Source organism: Notolepis coatsorum (assembly GCF_963971535.1).
Source record: "Notolepis coatsorum genome assembly, chromosome: 12".
NCBI lineage: Eukaryota > Metazoa > Chordata > Actinopteri > Aulopiformes > Paralepididae > Notolepis > Notolepis coatsorum.
This window is the reverse complement of record NC_140176.1, coordinates 117,683,212-117,709,833: the sequence shown is the minus strand read 5'-3', so window position 1 is coordinate 117,709,833 and position 26,622 is coordinate 117,683,212.

Genomic DNA, 26,622 nt, shown 5'->3' with positions numbered 1-26,622 from the left:
CCAACTAACACATCCAACTGTGTATTATTGGAATGATTGATTGAACATTTTATTACCAGATGCAGAATGGGTACAATACAGTACGGCTCAATACACACAATTGTTAAGGGGATGCAGACCTACTTTCTATAGAACTTCATTCTTAGATGCTTCTATAGAAAGTAGGTAAAAGTTTTCTTTGCCCTATAGGAAAAAAAAGTTTTCGCCCTATTTTTTTAAACCTACTGTAGAGGGCCTAAACTTAACCAGTTGGAAACCAAGCGTACAGTAATAAAATTAGAAATCAATCAATCAATCAACTCAATAGGCCATGCTCACTTAGAACAGCGCAGCACCCAGCTCTCTCTCAGTCTGACTATCCCCCGCGTTGCAGACAGGAGTGAGTGTGTGTGTGTGTGTGTGTGTGTGTGTGTGTGTGCGTGTGTGTGTGTGGGGGGGGGGTGTGGCGGTGGGTGGAGACTAGAGCCAGCGCTGACAGTCGAAAGGAAAAAGAAATTGAAAAAAAATTGCAAATTAATCAATCAATCAATTGCGATTTTTCTTTTGTTACACAATGATTCAAGACCCATCAATTACATCATCCAACATTGTTTAAAGCACTAAGACATTCGCTGTGACAGAATCGCTTGATATTTAGTCGTTTAGTCGTTATCAACATATCCATTTGTTGAATTATTGTCCGGCATCTTGTGATCCGGCGGAGTGATGTGATGTGATTCGGTTGTGGGCGGGTCCTGGGCCAGCAGCGTGGAATTGTGAAGAATAAACACGTGTAAAATGACTGTTTCAGCCAATCAGAATAGAGAAATGTGCATGCCGTTGTATAATTCTAGATAAATCACATCGAGATATGTAAGAATCCAGACCTTTCGGCAAATTTTTTCCGGTTGAAACCATCGTGATGCTATCAGTTTTTTAGCCACTGTAATACCAGATAAAACCAATCTCTTTAGCTGTATAGGTACTGCATACTCAAAAACATCATTCAGCAATAATACAGAGGGGTGTACAGGTTAGGCATGGGCGGTATGACGGTATTAAGGTATACCGGGGTATTTAGAGATACCGACGGTATTGAAAATCAATACCGTCAAAATCACAGATCCATTTCAGTTTATATTACAGTGAAACAGAGTTTTAACAGTGGTTGGTTGTAGTGCACTGCACACACGCGCCAGCAGAGGGCGAGACCAGTCCTCGAGTCACTAGTGGAACGAGGCAGCGAGCCGCAGGAGGAGGAGGGGAAACCCTGCTTCACTGGAAATTAAATGAGAGTCGAGACACGCTTACCGTTGCTGCCTGGTGCTGCGGGCTAACTGGCTGTTCTGAGAGCTAACCGTTGTGTATGTGTATCACAACGGTGGTCACGCTTTATGGTAATGTTGCGACAGTGCTGTGAAAATACCGTAAAACGTTGTGGTAACGAGAGTGTGTGTTGTTGTGGACTGGTGGAACAAGCAAATAAACGGTAAAACGTTACGTCGCAGTCCGGTGTGTTTTTGAATACACAATACTAACGTTACTAGTACTAGGGTGCTGCGGGGCTCCTGGCTACCATTCTGAGAGTTAACGTTAGTATTACTAGGATGCTGCGGGCTTCTGGCTAGTGGCTCCATTCTGAGAGCTAATGATAGTAGCACTCGGATGCTGCGGGCTAACTGGCCATCTCCGCGATCTGTTTACGTGGTAACACGGGTTGCCATTGCCACCCCCCCCCCCCCCCCTGATGAAAATGAAAGTCATACCGTTCAATACCGTACACCGGGGTATTATATAATCAAGGTATAACGGTATGAAAAAAGTGATATCGCCCAAGCCTAGTACAGGTATATTCAGAATTAAGAGATTTGATAATTGCTGGGTCACTTCTTTCCAGAATATCTTTATTTTGATGGATTTTTTGTTTTTTGTAAGGGTCCCACCTCCACCACATCACATGCGGCTCCCCTTGTGTGTGCGAGCGAGAGCGAGAGAGAGAGCGAGAGTTCTCCAACTTGTGTGAGGTACAGTGATCTCCTGGTTCTTCCCCACCTAGGTTAACTAACTACTTTAAATAAAGGTTAAATAATAGAATTTTTTTTAAGGATGGGTGTTTTATAAAGTAAGTAAAATAAATTGTTAACATCAATAAACAGATTTATAAAAAAAAAATTATGTAATTGTTATGAACAAATTATCAAAGCATTTTTGTACAGCCTATTTGATGTGTTCTTTATTCTTTTAACTCAATCAGCACCAGAGGTCGCTGTTTACCGTGTGGTAAGAAGGCCACCGCTTTAAAGAATAGAGATACATGGCGGTGTTTGCAGGGCTCAAACTATATTTTATATCATAGCAATGGATATAAAACTATTGCCCATTTGACATCAAGTATCTATCATTCAATTAATAATTTTTTCATCCATACATTCCCGTTTTATACCGTGGTTAATATGAGTGAGAGTATGATGGATTATGAATGGAAATAGCAAATAAAAGAAATAACGATAGAAAATCTCGGGTCTGGCGTCCAATGAGTTAATCAGGATTTTGCATAGTTGTTTACATTACTTTATACAACGGCATGCAAATTTCTCGATTCCGATTGGCTGAAACAGTCCATTTACACGTCTTTATTGGGAACAATCCACGGTCCTGGGCTCAGGACCCGCCCACAACCGAATCACATATCACTCCGGGAGAAAGCAAGATGACAAAATGGATATGTTGATAGCGCCATAACGACTAAATATGAAGCGATTCTGTCACGGCGAATGTGTTAGTCCTTTAAACAATGTTGGATGATGTAATTGTTGGTTCATGAGTCAATACAGAACAAAAGAAAAATCGCAGATTGATTAATTTGCGATTTTTTTTTCAATTTCTTTTTCCTTGCCTCCGACTTCAGCGATGGCTCTAGTCTCCACCCACCGCCACACCCCCCCCCCCCCCACCGCCCCCCCCCCCCCCCCCCCCCCCCCACACACACACACACACACACACACACACACACACACACACACTCCTGTCTGCAACAGCGGGGGAAAGTCAGACAGAGGAGCAGCTGAGTGCTGCGCTGTTTTAAGTGAGCATGGTCTATTGAATTGATTGATTGGTTGATTGCTAATTTTATTACTGTAAGCCTGGTTTCCAACTGGTTAAGTTTAGGCTAAAAAAATAAATAAAAAAATAGGGCGAAGAAAACTTTTTTTTCCTATAGGGCAAAGAAAACGTTTTAATTTGTTTTACCTACTTTCTATAGAAGCATCTAAGAATGAAGTTCTATAGAAAGTAGGTCTGCATCCCCTTAACAATTGTGTGTATTGAGCCGTACTGTATTGTACCCATTCTGCATCTGGTAATAAAATGTTCAATCAATCATTCCAATAATACACAGTTGGATGTGTTAGTTGGTTGGATGCCTTAGTTGAAAGGCAGTTGGATGTGTTAGTTGGTTGGATGCACTTCAAGCTGCTTCCACATGGAGGCAACTTCTCTCAATCATTCCAATAATACACAGTTGGATGTGTTAGTTGGTTGGATGCACTTCAAGCTGCTTCCACATGGAGGCAAATTGTCTTTTTTGTAGTTGTGGGAACTCCTTTTTCTGGCGGATGGTTTTTTCAATAAATCTTCGATTAATGTGTGTTTATTGTATAGCAATAAGGTTGGATGAATCTGGCAGTTGTATAAAAGCTTTACACCACTTGCAGTCGTGATTTGTGAACAATAAACCATGCCTAGGGGTGGTCGTTAGGCCCGAGGCGCACATGGTTTATTGTTCACAAACCACTCCTGCGCGTGATGTAATGCTTAAGTATATTAGGGCTGACCCCTATTAGTCGATTAATCGGTCGAAAGGAGCCGTAGTCGACTGGCCAACCTCTTAGTCGAATATAATAATAAAAAAATAAAAATAATATTATATCTTTTTTTTATCATTCTTTCCAAAAGAAAAGAGGCCTAGAAGCGTGGCTAACACTAATGGCACGCATACCAGAGGCTAACTGCCTATGAAAACAGAGGCACTGAAAGAGGGAAGCCAGGCCTCCCCATTAAAATATGAACAGTAAAACATTTTAATTAAAAAATATATATATATATATAATAATAATATATATATATTTTTAACACTTTCAGTGCCACCAGGTGGCGCCAGAGTTAGCGCTTGAATGCCACCATCCACTTTAATGTTAACGTTAATATCGCCTAATCTATGTTTTAAATTATGGCTATGTGTCTAATCTGCCCGTCGCTTATCAAAGAATCATTTTCCAGTCAGTGCTGTCAAGGCAGATTGGTTTTTTATCGCTTCATTTCCATTTGAGAGCATTTTGAAAAGCACCCGTTTTGAGGTAAAAAAACAGCCCATTCTGGGCCATTCTGTGATAATCGTCTTTTACTGGAATATTCCAGAACGTTGATATTTGTCGGCCTATTTATGAATCGTTTTCAAATAAACGCTAGATGATCAATATTATACGTACACGCACGCCCATTCGAGCCGCGCGCTGATAATAGCCGTGTTCATTTCCTCATGGATTTTACAGTGAAACCGATAGAGGACATTTCACAAAACAGCTTATATCTTCATCAAAATGAGTCTGATTATCCTAACACTGATAACATAGATTCCTTACCTGACATCAGATGGTATCCAACTGGTATATTCCAATTCCTGATCACCATTCGGAAAAATCGATAAGTGTATAGATCTAACGTGTATACAGTAGAATTCATGATCCGCGGCGCTCAGAGGATCCATAATGAACTGTGGTAACCCCGGCTGGATCAGTGGACTGGAAAATGTGGAGTACAGGATTTTTTCCCCCATCCATTTTCATTGAGTCCATTCCAAAATCCCTGATGTCATCTGGGAGACGATAGGGGGCGCTTTTTTCCACATCTGAACGCCGGCGGCTCTTGGGTATACTAGGGTAGGCTCGCGTGATGCAATTATGATTTCAGATCGCTAAAAAAAGAAAAAGAAAAAAAATTCAGAGAAATCTCGTGAGTGGCTTTCAACGTAACTATTATAAATCCGAGAAAACTTGTGAGTGGCAATCAAAGTGTTAATATAGTTTACAATAATAATAAAAAATCATTATTTTTCATCTCTGTTATAATTTTTTTATTCTTTTTTTCTCCCTCTTCTCCTTCTCACTCTCTCTAACAGTGTCAGACTCACTGAGGCAGGCTGGCAGTCACTCTGTGCTCAGTCACTGCAGCTCAGGCAGGATAGAGAACGGAGGGGAGGGGGAGGTGTCTTTTTCAAGCGTCCACCATGTGATTCATGGTTGTAGAGTCCAGAACCAATTATTAGCCAATAAGATTCGAGCTTAATAAAGGGGTTCCCACACCTTAACACGGGTCCGTCTGACAGCGAAGCACTCTAGCGCCTTCAAATTTGCCGCCCTGGAGGCGGGCCAGTCCAGAACGTTTCCACCGATTGACCAATCAAAATCACATTAAAAGCTAAACGTGACGACGTCATCGCCTCAGTGAAACTGCGTTGGGGAAAATATACACGCCTCGCGGCCACGTTCAAATCAAAACAACGTTTAGGCTGGAGGGAACCCCGGAGATAGCTAGCTAACGTTATGCGAGTCTTAATGTCTAAACAAACAGCATTGTATGATTGATTAAAATTCTGATTCCTTTCTCGGATTAATTCATTGAGGAGACCTGAAATTCGCTCAGCTGCAGAAAAGTTTAGGAGAATACCCACAGGACTTGGAGAACTTTGTCGACGAGTTGCTTTACTAACCAAGGCGCGTCAGCTGCAACAATGGTGACTGAGTACCTAATAACTTTTCATAAGTGATGCCGCTGTGTGTGTGGGGAGCCATACTGTATATTCTGCCGTGTCATATCATACTCGCCGAGTCATACTGTACTGGTCTGCTTGTGTTTGATGGGTGTCTCTCTCTCTCTCTCTAACCAGACCTCCTGCAGGCAACCACTGTGTGTGTATATATTTGTGTTGTGTGTGTGTAATATTCAGAAAGAGGAGGGAGAGAGAGAGCGAGGGAGGGAGAAATATTTTATTTGGCTTAAATATGAAAAAAAAAAAAAATTATTAATAAAAGAAAATGTATAATTTTTTTTGGCATCCTCTGTTCTTTTACCCACGCGACGCTACTGCTGGTGCCGGGATAACAGCCTACTCCTGAACATTGGAAAAACCAAGGAGCTGATCGTGGATTTTAGGAGAATACAGCAGGGGACACACACGCCACTAGGGATGCACCGAATGGGAAATTATTGGCCGAAACCGAATACCGAAAATAGGAAACAGTTGGCCGAAAACCAAATGCCGAAAATTATTCATATAAATATATATAGTGATGCACCGATGTGAAAATTGTGGCAGATACCGATAACCGATATTAATATTGCTGTTCTGGCCGATACCGATATTTACCGATGCGATATTTAAGCATTACATCACGCGCAGGAGTGGTTTGTGAACAATAAGGGGTGGTCGTTAGACCCCCCTAGGCATGGTTTATTGTTCACAAATCACGACTGCAAGTGGTGTAATGCTTTTATACAACTGCCACATTCATTCAACCTTATTGCTATACAATAAACACACATTAATCGAAGATTTATTGAAAAAACCATCCGCCAGAAAAAGTAGTTCCCACAACAACAAAAAAAGAGAAATTGCCTCCATGTGGAAGCAGCTCGGAAGTGCATCCAACCAACTAACACATCCAACTGTGTGTTATTGGAATCCAACTGCCTTTCAACTAAGACATCCAACCAACTAACACATCCAACTGTCTTTCAACTAAGACATCCAACCAACTAACACATCCAACTGCCTTTCAACTAAGACATCCAACCAACTAACACATCCAACTTTTCTTTAGTTTTTAATTATGAAGTTAGTGGTTGTTATTGGAATGATTGATTGAAAATTGTATTACCAGATGCAGAATGGGTACAATACAGTACGGCTCAATACACACAATTGTTAAGGGGATGCAGACCTACTTTCTATAGAACTTCATTCTTAGATGCTTCTATAGAAAGTAGGTAAAACAAATTAAAACGTTTTCTTTGCCCTATAGGAAAAAAAAGTGTTCGCCCTATTTTTTTATTTATTTTTTTAGCCTAAACTTAACCAGTTGGAAACCAGGCGTACCGTAATAAAATTAGCAATCAACCAATCAATCAATTCAATAGACCATGCTCACTTAAAACAGCGCAGCACTCAGCTGCTCCTCTCTCAGGCTGCGGTTACACCTTTCGTATCATTTCGTATTGTTTTCTTATACGTATAGCCGCGTATCGCCGCGACGTCATGCGCCTCGAGTCACACTTTCGTTTTTTTTTTCGTTTTTGTCAGCCGAGCACACTGTAGTACACTGCCAAAGCAGTAGGTGGCAGTAGGTGGCAAACATGAAGGCAATTTCAACCAATCAGAACGAATGTGCCAATACACTTCCTGGTGGAAGCTCCAGCAAAGAAAATGTCAATAAGGCAGGCGCCTATGCCGCGCCACCATCTTCTTGCCTATTTACTCAATGCAGCAATAATTTTTCAGCAAAGCCTAATAAAAGTGCAATAAACAAAACGGATACATTCACTGTGTGTTCTGCCTGTCATTTGTTGATGAAACAAAACTAACATCAACACAAGTGACCACCAATAGCGGATAGTTTAGTCTAAAAAACGATCGGTAGCATTGTTAGCTGCATGCTAACTAGAGTTGTTCCGATACCGATACTGGTATCGGAAAAGCCGCCGATACTGGCTAAAATGCTGGTATCGGTATCGGCGAGTACCCTCTAATGCTGCGCTCCGATACCATATGACGTAATTTATCAACAACACTGTGGTCTGTTGAGTAAGCATTATAAAACAAACGTGTGCTTAATCGATTAAAGTGTCAATGCCATTTGTCATTTTAACAGCAGATACTTTCTTAAATGTCATCGTCCCGACAGAGCGGTGTTGACGGCGAGCTCATGGGTTCGCTTGGTGGCTGGTGTTATTAGCATTGAACGGCTAACCGAAAGCTAGCTTTAACATTACGTTGGCTAAAGTTGGGGCTATTCATATAATCCAGCAATAATGGCTGCAGACCTGCAAGCAAAGTACAGCAAGTTGGCAAAGGAGTATTCCAAGGTAAATCACAATGTCACCAGTAACGTTACAGTCTTCTATGGTCTTCCCATATACCGGTAGCTCATGCTAGCTAACGGTAACGTCGTCATTGCACAATTGCACGTCGCGTACACAATTAATGACATGTTGCGGACAGCCATATCGGCGACAATGTTTAGCTTTTAGTGCCAAATGATAAGAGTCTGAGGCGGAGTCTCAAAAGAGAATGTTGAATATTTATTGTGCAAAAATCAAAACAGATCCGACTGCTACTGAACGGAGCCTTGTAGACAGACTGAGTAGGGTATATCTGCAGAGCCAGTGGGTAGCGAGTGCAGCAACGTATAATGTCCGTGTGGATCATTGGAGTAGGGTATATCTGCAGTGCTGAAGCCCCATACTCATTGATTAATGATACTAATACAAATCTATACAATCACCTGTTGTTGAATAAATACCATTACTTTCTAGTTATGACTAAAAAACAGTATATATAAAACAGTATTTGTTCAAAAAAATGTATATTTATAAAAAATTTATATAATATCGTTTTTTTTTTTTTTTATGTATGCACTGGTATCGGATAAGTATCGGTATCGGCCGATACCCAAAGCTTAGGTATCGGAATCGGATCGGAAAAGAAAAAATGGTATCGGAACATCTCTAATGCTAACGTCAATGGAGTATGCCATTATAACAATATAGCATTGTGGCTAGAAGCTAACGTTAGCTCACGCTACTTAGCCAGCATCAAAACTGATGATATCGCGAGCTATCAGTAGTTAGATAACATTAGAGACAACGCTGTGTGTATTAAACAAAGGTGAATAGATGACTGGGCCATTTTGTTTAATGCTTGTTAAGTTGAAAGAGGAACTCTGAGCTAACAGGGTCTGAATCCTGATAGCTCACGTTAGCCAGCTGCTCATGCAATCGGTAATGCTAGCAGAATGAATGGATGTAAACTTTATTTAACATATTGCATATGGGTACAATACAATACGGCTCAATACAAACAATTGTTAAGGGAATGCAGACTGTTGTAGCTTGGACTGGGGTCCTTATAACAATAACTTGACAACACATGGTAGCTGAAGCTATTTGGGACACGGAGCTCTGCCTCTGTCCCAAACACACACACTGTTGTCACCGGAAGGGCACGCAGATGGTATCTACTGCGCATGGGCGTTTTCGCAACAACTGCTCCGTGCTGACTACACGCTGTTGTCGAAGCGTTTTTTTTGCGTATCTCCAAACGCAAACACAATTTTGCGTTTCAGCCGTATCCACAAAAAAACGCCAAAAAACGCATTTCTGTGTAGATAGGACATCAAACGTCGTCAAAAACGTATAAAAAAACGCCAGGAATACACTAGTCTAACCATAGCCTCAGTCTGACTTTCCCCCGCTGTTACAGACAGGAGTGTGTGAATGTGTACGTGTGTGTGTGTGTGTGTGTGTGTGTGTGTGTGTGTGTGGGGGTGGGGGTGTGTGGGGGTGGGTGGAGACTAGAGCCAGCGTCGGACAGTGTGAGAGTGAGCGCTCAGCGCTGCAGTCAGAGGGAAGGAAAAATAAATTGAAAAAGAAATAGCAAATTAATCAATCAATCAATCCGCGATTTTTCTTTTGTTACACAATGATTCATGACCCATAGATTACACAATCCAACATTGTGTAAGAGACTAAGACATTCGCCGTGACAGAATCGCTTGATATTTAGTCGTTATGACGCTATCAATATCCATTTGTTAAAGATTATTGTTCGCCATCTTGTGATCCGGCGGAGTGATGTGATGTGATTCGGTTGTGGGCGGGTCCTTTGGACCAGCAGCGTGGAGTGTTCCCAATACATACGTGTAAATGGACTGTTTCAGCCAATCAGAATCGCGAAATTTGCATGCCGTTGTATAACTCTGTATAGAAAACACTTTAATGATAATCAAATGAAGAGCTATTTTCCAACCCGCATTTTTTTTTTTTTTACTTTTGTAACTTATTTTCAGAAATGACTGATATTTTTGAAACTATTTAAGGCCAAAACATGTCAAAAGAAAAAAATAAAGATTATCGGCCCAATCTTGATATCGGACCGATACCGATGTGTAAAAAAACTGCCATATCGGCCAATATTATATAATATTATAGAGGTGGGCATAGATTAATTTTTTTAATCTAGATTAATCTATCTGCAATCCTGGATTTAATCTAGATTAATCTAGATTAAAATGGCTAAAAAAGAAAAGAAAAAACTGCCGAAGGCATTCAAAATATGCGTGTTCTACCCAAATAATGACCAGAAGTAAGTCCTTACTTTTTCTTTCCTCCTTATGTTTCTCAGGCCAGGTGGCCCATTACACCATGAGCCCATCTCCCGTTTCCAAAATGCATTACAGACTGTTTGAAAAAGCTGTTTTGCTATGATAATTGGTAATGAAATATCAAAATAATGTTCAATAGGATGTACTTGTGTTTAATAAGTTGTTTTATTCAGAAGTTAACACAAATAAATAATATTACCAGTACATTACAGTATCTAGCACACTCTCAGGAGCAAAACAGAAAGAATCATTTCAAACTTGAACTATGTGACATGGCTTGAATCAACTGCTCCAGTGGAGTTGCTCAGTGGCCAATGGTGTCAACTGTGGTTGTACTGGGCAGCTCCCAGGTGTGAATGGAACTGTATGAATGTGAAGCAGGGCGTTCCTGAAAAAGAGCATCTGTGCTCAGCGAACCTACCCTGGGTAAATAAAGGTTAAAAAAAAAAAAAAAAAAAAAAAAATTAGATGAATGCGTTAATTATATTATCGCGCGATACTAGTATAGCGTTAACGCAGCACGTTAACGCCGTTAACGGCCCAGCTCTAATATATTATATATAGTGATGAGGGGGGTGTCTAGGTGGCGCAGTGGGCAAGGCGTTCGCCACCAACGCAGGATATGCTGGGTTCGAGCCCAGCTCTCGGCATTGCTACCAGCTTGGCTGGTTGTTCATACTAATACAATTGGCAGTATTAGGGAGTGGGAAGCTGGTGGGTGGGGATCGGACGTTGTGGACAGCGACTCCTACAGGTCGGTTGGTGCGCCTGCACAGTAAAATCAGGAAGCGACGAGGGCGGCGTGTCCCTCCCACGCAGACCCTCGCCGCTGAGAGATCGTGCTGTGCAGGTGAAAAGATGCGACGGCTGCCTCCTCGAGTACCGGAGGGGACACAGGGCTCTACAGTGCGACCATATTGCTCGCATATGCCCCTAAAAATATGTGCGTGCGAACATGCAAAATCAAGTACTCGCACGGCGTGCGAGTGGGGCCAGCGAGTGCAGAGTACAGCCTCTCATTCGTCCTTTTTTTTCTCCGCTGCGAGAATAGTTAAAAAACTACAAGTCCCACAGTTCACAGCCGCATAAACGTTCCAATCACAGTAGTTTCCTGTGGTCACGCGACTGGAAACCGAAAGTAATGATCAGCGGCTGCGTCACTGTCTGAGTCAAACAATAATACAGCCATGTCGAAGCCCATTCATTTTTATTTTGCGCGAAAGATACCAGAGAATGAGAAGTCAGGCGAGGCAGCTAGCGAAGCTACACCCACTGGAGCCGGAGGGAAGACATACAAATTTAACGTGAATTGGCTAAACATTTCCCCATGGCTAGAGTTCGAAAACAATGTCATGTTTTGTAAATATTGCAAAGTAGGATCGATGCATTGCGATGCATTGTTACACCCCTACAACTGGCCCACTGTGTATGTGTGTACAGCTAACTTGGCTAGCGTTATCAACCGCAGAGGTGGGCAATGGGTCCAGCTGTAGCGCCGGACGGCCAGAGTGCAAGCGGTGTGGCAATAGGGTCCAGCTGCAGCGCCGGACGGCCAGAGTGCAACGGTGTGACGTCGTAATTGGCAGAATCGACTGTCAATCAATGGTCTACCTGACACGCAAACTACTGTACTGGAGGTGTACAGTATTTCAATAAGCAACCCTGAAAGGATTATTTTTCTAAAAGAGCAACACTAGCTCCCCCCTCTACTGATTAGGGTTGGGCACCGAGAACCGGTTCTAAAAAGAACCGGGTCCTAACTTCCGGTTCTGGAACCGGAAGTAACATGTTTGCATTTCGATTCCATCCTAAATGCCCGCACTAGTTTGTTTTCTGGGGGTTGTAATTACTCCTCCCGTGCTCCGCTCGTGCTCCGCTAGTAATAAAAAAAACACCAATGAAGAAGAACATCCTCTTGGAGTAGTCGCAAAACAAAACATGGAACAGAGGAAACGCCGTTCGAAAGCTTGGTTTCATTTCACGTTAATAAAGGACGGGTTGGCACAGTGCAACACCTGTGACAAACGTATTTCCAACAAAGGAGGATGCATGACAAACATGGCTAAACATCTTCGCGGGCATGGTATAGTAATTAACGAGTGCATTGTGTTTAACTCGTTGCTTCGCTCTCCTGCTCCCGTTGCGTCCTCCACTACAGACAGTCAACCTGCAGCCAGCAATTCCTCGTTGCAAACGGAATCAGGTACATGGAAATTATGGTTGCTTTATTAATCTTAACATACAGCAAACTAGCTAAAGTTATAGACTACCAATTGCTAAAACGGTGTCAAATCTGTTCATAGTTGTTGAACGCTCGCAGCGTGATGCTCATTCTAACGTCAGCCAGCCTGGACCGGCTGCTGCTGCTACCAGCCAGCGACCGCAGCCAGCTGGGTAGTTTCTTCAACCGCAACGCGACACCCCATTCACTTTGGCAGCAAGGGGAAAGCTGTCGAAGGAGCGAGTTGCAGAGTGCCACAGAGAGTAACTGCTTATGTGGTGAAAAGGCTGCATCCCTTTTCAGATGTTGAATCGCCCACATTTCGGTAAGCAATAAGAATAACGTTAAGCTAACTAACTTAGCATGGTAGCTACTAATAGTTATCTACCCCTGACCTAACGTTACAGTAACAGTTCAGGTTTAACTGTATTGACAGATTTGTCTTTGGCACGTTAATCGTTATGTCTCTCTCTCTCTCTCGCTCCCTCCCTCCCTCTCTCTCTATATTTCTCTCTCTATCCCTCCCTCTCCTTCATGTAAATATAGATACATTCACGTTGTCTTATCACTGTCTGTCACTGACTAGCAAGTCTGTGAGGCTGAGAAGTGAGAACAGCCATACATATATAAAAATGCATTTGTGTGATGCAAGTCAATAGATGAGATGAATGAATGACCCAAGCGAACTTGTGAGTTGAATGCAAATAAGAGTGACACAGAGGTTACAGGGTGTTTCTGTGTACTGTATATCTTATGTTTGTTTTTGTGTTTGCAGGGCTATGATCCATTCAATTAATCCAAAGTACACCCCCCCTACAAGGGACTATTTAGCTAACACATTGATCCCATCTTGGTACCAGGTTGAAAAATCGAATCTAATCTCTCAGCTTAGTGAGGTCAACCACATCTTACTTACTTAATTTATTAAGTTAAGAGTTTCATGTACATATGTGCCTTTTCAGTTTTACAGTTATTGAAGTTTGAGAGACTGGAGCAGGGGGAGAGACGGGAGCAGGGGGAGAGGGGAGCAGGGGGAGAGAGGGGAGCACACACATACAAACACACAAATACACATACTGTATGGTGGACTATGACAAGAGGCAAACCAAGCTGGCACATGCCAAGGCCGGAGACGCCTCCCTGCTCTTTATTTTATTTGTCACATGACTGTTTTATTTTGTTTCATATCTCAACACCCACCTGGGCTGCAGCTCTTTGTTTTTAGACTGCTGCCAACTTGCAATGTTATAAGAGTTTCCAGTGCGACATATATATCGCACGTGCTACAGCAACAGCGGTCTGTGCGATGGATGGATTTACTTCAGTAGCACTGGTGCGATAGGGATTCGGTTCATATAGATACTCTTATTTTGAAAATCCTGTAGCGGGTCTCATTTCTGCCCACGCGCAGCTCCAGCTAGGCTCCGAAAGCTAGCAACGTTCAGGTGCATATGATAATCTTATTTTGAAAAAACTCTTGTGACAACTCGACGAGTCATATCCGCCCTATCCGTGCGCCTTCTGCAAGCAGAGCAGCGCGTTGGTCGGTTGGTGCCTACACGTCCCGAAATAAGTCCGTGGTGTTTTTTTTCTTCTCGCAACGGGTCAAATGCATCTACATGCTTTGCACCGTCGCCATTCCTTTATGCGCACATCGCCCGAAATTAACGTTTATGTACCATTACAATCACTACAACGTTAGCAAGCTAACAAGCTAATCCTGATCAGAGGCAGAGCCAGCAGACACAGTGTGGGCTGGGGAAAGGGAAATGGGGGGGCACTCTCTCCCCTTCCCTGTGTGTGTGTGTGCGTGCGTGCGTGCGTTTGGAAAGATGATGAAGTCACTAGTCAGGACAGGAGTATATTATAGTAAACTGAGGATGGACAGATAATGTTGATATTCAAATATAAACAAGTTTCGAGAGGAGTGGAAGTTTGAAGACAGACTAGACTACAATATGATGCGGGGGTGGTGAGTTGAAACAGTGTGTGTGAATGAATGAATGAAAACTTTATTTAACAGATTGCAGAATGGGTACAGTACAGTACGGCTCAATACACACAATTGTTAAGGGGATGCAGACCTGAGAAAGACGTTTGTCTTGTTTACATCAGGGTCCCCCATTGTGTGTGTGTGTGTGTGTCCCAACCGACCCCACTTCTATGTTTCAATAAATTATTTGCATTTAAAACTATTAACGCTGACTCATTCCTTCAGTCCACTCAAAATTATGCTAATATTCCTTATGTTGTTTATGATATTAATTGAAAATAGCATATGAGAGTATCATAGTAATAATAACACATGGCGATATACTAAATGTAGTGCTGTCAGGCGATTAAAAAAATGTATCTAATTAATTACAGGATTTGTAATTAATTAATCTAATTAATCGCATTTTAATCGCATTACCATTTTATGCCTCATATTCTATATTCTATAATTATATTTCAAATTGCATGTGTCCGGATGGCAGAATTCAGTACTGTATCTACAAAACCTTCTGTTTAATCATCTTCCATCTAATAATTTGCTTAGATTTTTCAGGTCTGGTCAATTTGAGCATGGTGTTATTCACAGTCAAAGATAAAAAAAAATTTATTGATATTCTCATTTGGTTCATTACAATTTACTCAAAATAAAATGTTCATTCAATCAATCACCGCGCAGATTGATTGATTGAATGAAAATGTTATTAACAGATTGCAGAATGGGTACAATACAGTACGGCTCAATACACACAATTGTTAAGGGAATGCAGACCAGAGAAAGACTTTCGTCTTGTTTACATCAGGGTCCCCCATTTTCAATTCATAATGAATTGTAAGTAAGGGTGCAACTTGCACCGTGCAATCCATTCTTTGTGGATCTAGCCCACAGTATTTCTGACACTGGGAATACATTCCCTGAGATTCATAGATGTCCCTAGAATCAGATACCAAGAACATGCAAATGGACCATATTAAAAAAAATCTGTAAATGTGTATTCTACATGCTTATGGAATGAATGAGATACAAAAAAAATATTATTATAAAAAAAAAAAAAAAAAATTGTAATTAATTTTGAGTTAATTTTCATAACGCGATTATTTGCTGTGTAATTAATTAATCTAATTAACGCGATAAACTGACAGCCCTAACTAAATGACAGCCAAACATGGCACTGCAACTAAATAACACAAATACAATAGGCACATTTGTGACTGTTACAAATATAACACGTTTTATACTTGTGCTACAAGATTTTGGCCTGTGCTACAAAACTATCAACCTCTGTAGCACCAGTGCTATGTGCAAAAAAAGTTTACGTACAGCCCACACGTGTGCCTTTTCAGTTTACAGTGTATGTAAAATATATATATATATATTTTACAATATATATTATGTGAATAATATGGAAAAAAAGGATTTTTCAAATAAATGTTCTCCTGCGAAATAAGCTGTGACCTGTTTTGACCTGCACCTCAAAGAATCGGAATCGAGAATCGTTTAGAACAGGAATCGATAAGGAGAATCGGAATCGGTCAAATCCAAACGATACCCAACCCTACTACTGATGGCCCTGGTTGTAAAGCCAGTGTCTCCTTTTTGTTCAATATCACTGCCTTTCTTATTAGGCCTAGTTGTTGGCTACAACTTTGCCATAGTAGGCATTAATCACTTAATTAATAGTTCAAATGTCTGTCCCATTCCCGTTTGCACACGCAGATGACACGCACACAGTGGGCCAGTGACTTTGGTGGTATGTGCTATTGCACAGATGTGTCCCGTTTGCACATGCACGCACAGTACAAATATACATTTATTTTTGAAAAAAATAAAAAAAACTCTGTTACTTGACATATTTTCACTGTGCTCCTAAATATTTTTGGGTGCTCCTAAATTTCTTTGTGTGCTCCTAAATTTTCTCATTTAGGAGCACCTGTGCCCCTAGTGAAAAAGGTTAGCGTAGAGCCCTGGGACATGTGATGCAAGGCTTCGTCCACATTGCAGCCGGCTTGTGGGAGGCATGGCCTAACAGCGTTCGAGACAGGGGAGGGTAGAATTGGACAATGCGAAATTGGGGACGGGAGAAAAATAGAAAGAAATGGGGAGAAAAAGTTGATAAAAAATATGTAAGGGATAATGTATCATCATCAACGAGGTCATTGTCGCAAAATAATTGACCGACACGGAGTTTAGAATACCGAGGCGCCTCGCCGAGGTGTTCTTTAAACGTAGTGAAGGTCAATTATTTTGCGACAATGACAGAGTATAGCTATACATTATCCCGCTTATTACATGGCTAACTTACTAACAATATACTTCATTTTACACCATCAACAAGACGAGTTCAAATGCAGACGCAGTTCTGTTCTGTCGCTCCGCCCTGTCATCGCCGGCAGCTTCCCCGGCAGCCGGCAGTGTCTGATTGCACTGATGTCAGTGGGCTTGATTGCGAACAGCTGCGCACAGCGGTCATTATTGCTCGGCAGAGGTCCGTTATCGAGTAATAACGGACCTCTGACGAGCGCTATTGACCAATCACAATCAAGCATTTCGGCGAATGTTAATGTGCATCACTAGGCCTATATATTATTATTATTATTTTTTTTTTTTTTATTATTGCAAAACTAAATTATTAAAAGTCAGTACTCAACACACAATGCATAATGAAACTAACAATTAAGATGGCTAAAATGACATGCAAGCGCAGAAACAGAAAGCAAAAAAAATATATAATAATATTTTACCGTATACAGTGTATATCCAACGAAATTACCAATTATACCAATGTCTTATACAGGATATACCCCTAATACCTGTTATCTAAAACCCTACACACATATGCTCCAGCTCGAACCCCCCCCTCCCGGACCCCTCCTTGGATAGTACCTCCATTATCCCTCGCTCCTAACCAGACACTACCATTATAAGCTAGCTTTTATTCTCTCCACCACTTCTAACCACATTGACATTTTGGATTCATTGAGACCCAGAATTCTTGCTGTAGATATTTCTTGATAAATCACATCGAGATATGTAAGAAACCAAACTTTCCGGCACATTTTTCACTAAGAACAATCTGGAATATTCTGGGCTCATCGCTCGACTGCTCTGGGTCACTAAGAAATATCCCGAAAATACTAGTAGTCATGAACCCTGGGTAGGAAGATCATTCTGGAACATAACAGCAGTCTGTTAGTATATACTAGTGTATTCTACAACCTTCTAGAATATAATGCACCATTACAACGAAGGCCTGCAACTCTAACATTAACATCCGGTGTGTATAAGCATATGATCAATTGACTGAAGTTTAATCAGGCCTTAATAAGGCTTTAAAAAAAAATCAACCACACCTAAACGTATGAGCACAACAAGGTTATTCTAATAATCTAAATAATCACTCCACTGATGTAGAGATTGGCACATTGTAGCTCTAAAAGTCTCTGTTTTTCTCTTTTATCTATTTATTCAATTCTGTTCTAGTGGTTTCTCCACGTTGAGTTTTATTTTAGCTCTCACTCCTTTTTTTCTTTTTTATCTTACATTGTTCTTTCCCATTGTTCTTCATATTAAGGTGTTAGTGTTTCTCTACAATCTTTTCCTTTTTCTGATGTTTCCTACATAAGTTAGTAGACGGTTCAAATGAATATATCGATGAAAGTGTATTATTCCTTTTTTTCATTTTTCATAATATTTCATTACAGTAAGGGAAGGCGCAAGACCAAAAGCGACATTCTATTGAATTAGAATGAAAATGTTAGATCCTATGGCAATTAGCATAGGAAGATTAGGATTACAAAGCTCAGTTTGGGCAATCCGGTGGCCTAAGGGAGGGAGTCATACGCGGAGGATGTGTTTATGGAACACAGGCCTGTACGGCTCTCTGGGAGAGGGGAAAAAAGGGGATTTTTATTTGTATATATATATGTTTTTAAGCTCGGCTCTCAACGGGACCTCAATAAATAACTCATAAAAGTCAGACAAAGCTTTCCAAAAGCTCAAACAGTGAACTCCAAGCCCACGTGGTTGAACTAAAAATCCAAAGAAACAGACTAAGAAATGACGTAAACACCATGATCAGAACCGCAAAAAGAAATTTCATCAACGACAAAACTGAGGAAAACAAAAACAAACCCTGCGAACTTTGGAAATTACTCAATAATCAACTAGGCTGCAGTAAAAAACTTAAAACCAGATTCTCAAACATAAACATAAAGACGGACAACACGTTCATCACAGACAAGCTGGATGTAGCCAATTACTTAAACATCTTCTTCACAAACATAGCCACAACACTGGTAAACAAACTACCCTCCCACTCAGGGCATTATGGGGTAGAACACATAGTAGCATACTACAAAAACCTAGGGGTCCACAAAGACGACTTCAAACTTGAAATGGTAACAACCGATGAGATACTCAAAAAATTTAGCGCCCTCCAACCTAACAAGGCCACTGGCCATGACAACATCCCCTCCAAATTCCTCAGAGACGCAGCAGCCGCCATCACCCCAGTCATCACACACATAATAAAGCTCTCTATAAAACAGGGGCACGTCCCCAAGGACTTCAAAATTGCGAGAGTGACCCCTCTGCACAAAAAGGGCAGCAAATTAGACCCAGGCAACTACCGCCCTGTTTCTATTCTTACCTCCATCTCGAAAGTCATGGAGAAAATAGTCTACGAACAGGTCGAAAAGTACCTGGCGGAAAAAAATCTAATCTACGAATTCCAATCTGGCTTCAGAACGTCCCACTCCACTGACACATGATTGATTGATTGATTGATTGATTGAAAACTTTATTAACAGATTGCAGAATGGGTACAATACAGTACAGCTCAATACACACAATTGTTAAGGGGATGCAGACCAGAGAAAGACTTTCGTCTTGTTTACATCAGGGTCCCCCATTTTCAATTCATCTGGACATATATGACATACATGACATACAGCCTCCTCTATTTGAACGACCACATCAAACAAGAGGTGGACGCGGGCAAATACTGCGGCATGGTCATGCTGGACCTACAAAAGGCCTTCGACACTGTCAATCACTCCATTCTAATGGACAAGCTAAAAGCAATTGGTTTTGATAGCTTATCAGTGAGCTGGATGCAATCCTACCTGGAGGGGAGAGAACAGATGGTAGAGGTAAACGGTACTCTACCCCCCCCCTCACAGTGAGCTGTGGTGTTCCACAAGGAAGCATACTAGGACCGCTACTCTTCCTAATTTATGCAAATGACATGTCGTCAGCCTGTGACTGCAACTTGTTCCTGTTTGCGGACGACTCAGCCCTGCTGGTCTCTGACAAGAACAAATTGCAGGTTGAAAAAACCCTCAGCATGGAACTAGGCAAAATCTGCATATGGCTCGCTGATAACAAACTATCATTACACATGGGCAAAACAGAGTCCATTCTCTTCGGTTCAAATAACAAACTCAGCAAGACCGACGGATTCTCAGTTACAGTGGGTGACAATATTGTCACAAGGAAAGACGAAATTACCTACCTGGGTTCCATCCTAGAGGCAAATCTTTCCTGTGACAAAATGGCATCCAATGTAATAAAAAAAGTCAACCAACGAACTAGATTCTTGTACCGGATCTCCTCTCTGGTAAACAAGAATACCCTGAAGACTCTGGCAGGAGCACTCATTCAAGGGTACTATGACTATGCGTGCACCTCATGGTACCAAAGCACCTCAAAGGCGCTTAAAACAAAATTACAAACATCACAAAACAAACTGGTCAGACTACTACTTGACCTGAACCCCAGAACCCACCTCACCCCTGCCCACTTTGACAACCTAACCATGGCTTAGAGTAGACGACAGAGTACAGCAACTTGCAATGGGCCTGGTCTACAAGATACACTATACGACCGGGGTGCCCATGTACTGTACATGTCAAAATACTTCCCAAAGGTCAGTGAATACCACAACCACTACACCAGAGGAAGCTCAACAAATCATGTTAAACCCAGATTCAGCTCAAACAAGGGACTAAACACGTTTCGCAATTATGCCACAACAATGTGGAACGCCCTACCCAAAGCTGTAAAGGAATGTGAATCCCTGCCCACATTCAAAACCGCTCTTAAAGAGCACCTACGGGAGGCTGCAATTCGAAACTGGCCACCGTAAATGCCCAAAACCCCCACCACCTCCTAATAGACAGTCTCCTCCCCACTGCATGTATATATTCCCTCCCCGCCGTATGTATATTTCCCTCCCACCCACCCACCCCCTCCAAATGTACAGTCCCCTCCCCATATGTATATACTCTGTCAGGATCTAGGGGTAACAGTACTGTATATTTGAATACCGCTTATGTCACAAATGTATCAGTACTAAATATCTATATGTCCCTATGCCATAAATGTCATGTATGTTGTGTATGTCATAAATGTCTATATGAATTGAAAATGGGGGACCCTGATGGAAACAAGACAAACGTCTTTCTCAGGTCTGCATCCCCTTAACAATTGTATGTATTGAGCCGTACTGTATTGTACCCATTCTGCAATCTGTTAAATAAAGTTTTCATTCATTCATTCATTCAATTGGATGTACATCTATTGTAGCTTCGCACTCCAGAAGCATTACCAAAAACTACACAAAAACATGTATAGATTATGGCTAGTTTGAATATAATGATATGGAACACTGGTGGGATAAATAAACAACACAAACGCAAAAGCGTGCTCACACTGATGAAAAAAGAACATGTGGACGTGGCTCTACTAAGCGAAACGCACATTTTAGAGGAAGACAGATACGTTAGCGGATAACACATATCATAATATTAGTCACTCTTCTTTTGGTACGAGAACTCGAGGTGTAGCCATAGTCGTTAGACGTAAGTTAAATATTGAATTAAAGGGAGTATGGTCGGATGCAGATGGGCGTATAACTATAGCTAGGATTGTACACAATAACAGGAAAATAGCGTTGGCAGCGGTATATGCCCCAAATTTGTACGAAGAGGGTTTCTTCACTACACTAACCAATGCAATGTTAAACCTTCCCGATTACTCATTTATAATAGGTGCAGATTTTAATGCCATTTGGAATCCAAGGATGGACAAATCTTACCTCGCCTTTTCCAGCGAACAAAAGAATTCATCTAAAGCATTAAAGGATTGGTCGAAGATTACAGGTGTAAATGATTTATGGCGTTCACTTAATCCCACGACCCGAAAGTACTCTTGTCGATCGGCGAGACATAACACATTATCCAGAATAGATTATGTCTTTGCATCCCCGAGACTATTTGATAAATATGAAGTGGAAATGATACCCAATGCACTATCAGATCACTGTTATTTACTCCTAAAAGGAACATTTGGTATACTATCTTCCCGAGCCCCAAGATGGCGTTTTAATTCGATGCTGCTTAATAACAAGGAATTCATTACACAACTCAAAGAAGCTCTTATAGTATTCCTACGGGAGAATGCAAACTCGGTGCAAGACCCCAGAATAATATGGATGTCGGTAAAGGGAATGATCAAGGATTTCACTGATAGCTTTTCCTCCAAAATGCGCAAGAATCAATGCACAAAACTGTCTGAACTGGAAACGCTTTACTCAACGTTATTTAATTCTTTAAAATACAACAACTCAACTAGACTAGAAAATCAAGTTAACGTACTAAAAATAGAGATCAATGCCATATACAGACAACAATCGGAAATACAAATACGCAGCACAAGACAACAGCAGTACTCCCAAGGTTCTAAACCTAGTCACCTATTAGCCATGCGATTAAGAATTAATGCAAAATGTGCAGATATAACTACCATTAGAGCACAACAAGTACTTGAAACAGACCCCAAAATAATAAACGATACATTCAAAGAATTCTACTCCGACTTATATAAATCAGAAACGACCTTTGATCAAAACAAAATGGACACATATCTTAATCAAATTATTCTCCCTAAACTTTCAGAGGATGACGCTAAACAGTTAGAAACACCGATCACACTAGAGGAACTCAAGAAGGCCATATCCGAAATGCAAAGTGGTAAGGCTCCTGGAAGAGACGGTATCCCACCAGAAATGTACCTTTCTTGTTGGGACATAATTGGACCCTTATTACTAAATATGATCTTATACTCAGTCAAGGAGGGGAACTTCCATAAAAACGACAATATTGCACTCATAACAGTCCTTCTCAAAAAAGACAAAGACCCCACCGAGTGCGGTAGTTACAGACCCTTAAGCCTCCTCTGAACCGATGTCAAACTGTACTCTAAGGTATTAGCCATCAGATTACAAAAGCATATGACGTCTTTAGTTCATCCGGACCAAACTGGCTTCATAAGAGGTCGCCTGATCACTGATAAAATAAGACGAATACTGCACGTACTAGATGCAGACAAGGACGACACCATACCTAAGGCGATGCTGTCCCTGGATGCTATGAAAGCCTTTGACAGGCTGGAATGGTCGTATCTATGGGCAGTATTAGAAAGGATGGGGTTAGGAAAAGGATTCATTGATATGATTAAAGTATTATACAAAGACCCATCGGCCATGATTACAACAGGTACATTAATCTCCAAAATCTTTCCGGTATCACGCTCAGCCAGACAGGGTTGCCCTCTTAGTCCCGGACTATTTGATCTATCATTAGAGCCTTTAGCACAATATAGCATGGGCAAATGTCCGACTTACATCAAGGAACCCGGACCATCAACAAATCAATCTTAACTATATTCACAGGACATACTTGACTCCTATAAGACTGAACAGAATGGGTCTTAAACAAGACTCCAAATGCTCCCAATGTACAAATGGAGACGAAGGGACATTTATGCACATGTATTGGGACTGCCCACCAGTTAAGGCATTCTGGAAAGATGTGACCCAACAATTATCAAAACTCGTATCTTGGAATATACCAGTACACCCCTCTGTATTACTATTGAATGATGTTTTTGAGTTTGCAGTAAATCCACAGTTAAAGAGATTGGTTTTATCGGGTATCACAGTAGCTAAAAAGCTGATCGCATCACGCTGGTTTCAACCGGAAAAAATTTGCCGGAAAGTTTGGTTTCTTACATATCTCGATGTGATTTATCAAGAAATATCTACAGCCTATATATTATATATATATAAATATCTACAGCCTATATATATATATATATATATATATATATATATATAATGTATATTTTTTTGTTCAGCTACCTGATTATGGCAAAAGACATGATTATGGCTAAACTTAACTTAAATAATATTAATAATCACTATTATGGGTCCATAAAACATTTATTCAGCACTTTTGAATGCATACATTAATTCCAGACTGACTGCTGAAAGATTGTACAATTTAAACATTTTCTCTTTGCATACAACAAAATGTGCATTAAAGTCAAGTGCATTTTCTTTTCTCTGTAGGATAACTACAAGGAAGTGCATTCATAACAAAGCCAAGGTGCTTTAAAACTGGATAAAGATCTGCATAAAGACACACACACACACAAGAGGGAGAATAGCTTATAGCTATGAGTCATAATTCATGGCGTTCTAGCCTACATGGAAGGACTGTATTTACTACATCTCCTGTGACTCTTAGTGGGGGATGACGTAGCTTAACACTTTCTGCGCCAAAAAACGCTTTACAGCGATATTGGCTGCCATGCGCATTCTGCCAATAACGCTTTCCAGCGATTTTGAGATCAATATTAAATTTTTTCGCCATCGCATTCATAATTCATATATACCCGCAACGCTGCAGCTGGACCCTATAGGTGACGGCAACGACGGCTCAATACCGCCGCCTGGTGGATGGTCGGGCGAGTTACACTCGCCTACAGGATATGGCTGATGTGCGTTGATTAAATTCATCCGGCCGTCACATATCGTTGCAGGACTCCCGACAGACACAATGTACATAATGGATCGCTTTCTAAACTTAATAATCTATATGATTTCGGCGTTTATGACGACATACAAACCGGAAATGGACCTAGGCGATCGGCGTCGTATACTTGGGATCTTTCACCGCCAGTCTCTTTGACCCACGGTAAGAGGAATATAACATTATTTTCAACCCGATTGTGAGTTTCCTTGTGAGCAAACCGATCTGATCAATATATCACCCAACCTACATAAAGCATTTACTGATGATCGGGGAATTATAAACGACCCCCCCCCCCCTTTCCTTAACGCATGATGAAGCATAACGTATACCGATCATATACAGTTGAATTTTTTAATATAGCGTGTATAGGGAAGAAACGCCAATCGATAATCTATATATGCGTTTAGGCCTATAACTCACGTTCTAGGAATTACTGCAGAAAACGATAAAAACATACTTATATTCTAGAAGGTATTTTTGTATGAATGTATGAATGAAAAAATATGAATGTCAATATAGCAATACAATTAAAAAAGTTATAGCCCTGCAAAGAAGGTGAGCCACTCCATAGACTTATAGCGCTGGCAGAGAGGGTACTTTGATGGGTACAATGGCTGGCAAGGAATGTGTTAAAGGGGCTATGTACTGCTATTCCTAGCACTATTTGGGCAACTTTACACAATTCCTGTTAGTCTATTGAAGACATTTGTAAGGTTTTTTTCCAAAAAATGCATTGTTTTATATTTCTAATCAAGTACTCAAAAACCATCATTTTTCAGCCTCAAGATTTCAGGCTGTTATGGCCTGGCTCCGCCCATAAGCACTTTGAGTGACAGTCAGTCCACTCAGTCTGCACTGGTAGACAGAGAGAGAGAGAGAGAGAGAGAGAGAGAGAGAGAGAGAGAGAGAGAGAGAGAGAGAGAGAGAGAGAGAGAGAGAGGGTGGGAGAGAGAGAGAGAGAGAGAGAGAGAGAGAGGGAGAGGGTGGGAGAGAGAGAGAGAGAGAGAGAGAGAAAAAGACAGGCCGTTATTGACAAGGCCCCCTCTCTCAAGTTTCAAGTTTCTTTAATAGTTGTCATACAGAAGTACAGAATACTTTTATACAAAATGATTCTTACTGTTACGCTCCAGAGACTGTGCAAGACAAGATAAGTATGAAATAAAATAACATAGTATAGTATGTAAATTAGAAGTAAAAAAAAAATGAGGTCACAGTGTTCAGTATAGACATATGTACAATGTTCGATGCAGAATAGACCTAACTGAGTTACCATATAATATACAATACTATGCAGTGTACTAATATACAATACTATATAGTGCAAGGCAGAAATGGGATGAGGTGCAATTTAGGTACAATTTACAGTAGGTGTACGAGTTGTAGTGCAAATCCTTTATCAATAAATATAAAGTGTGTTTGTGTGATCTAAAGTGTGGAGAGTGGGTGCTGCAGTGTGTTGTTTGTTTAAGTGAGTGTGTGCGTGTGGGTGTGTGTGCTGTGTGCATTTGATGGTTATTGCATAGTGTTTATTGTTCGTTTAGCAGCCTGATGGCCTGGGGATAGAAGCTTCTTCTGAGTCTTTCTGTGCTCACCTTAAGACTCCGGTATCGCTTGCCTGACCGCAGCAGTTCAAAGAGGCAGTTGTTCGGGTGGCTCGAGTCCTTAATAATTCTCTTAGCCTTCCCCCTGCACCGCTTGTTGTAAATGTTCTGGAGGGTGGGAAGCCCCCCTCCAATTGTGCGTTCGGCTGAACGTGTCACTCTTTGTAGTCTGCTACGGTCTTGTGCAGTGCTATTCCCAAACCAGGAGGTGATGTTGCCAGTCAGGATGCTCTCTATTGTACATGAGTAGAAGTTCCTAAGGATCTTCTGACTGACTTGGAACTTCCTTAGGCGCCTGAGGAAGTAGAGGCGTTGTCGTGCCTTCTTCACAACACTGTCAATGTGTGTGGTCCATGTCAAGTCCTCGGATATGTGGGCTCTGAGGTACTTGAAACTGTTCACTCTCTCAACCGGTGCCCCGTCGATGCTGAGGGGGCTGTAGTCCTTGACCCCCGACCTCCTGAAGTCCACAATCATCTCTTGTTTTGCTGACGTTCAGGGAGAGGCAGTTCTCCTG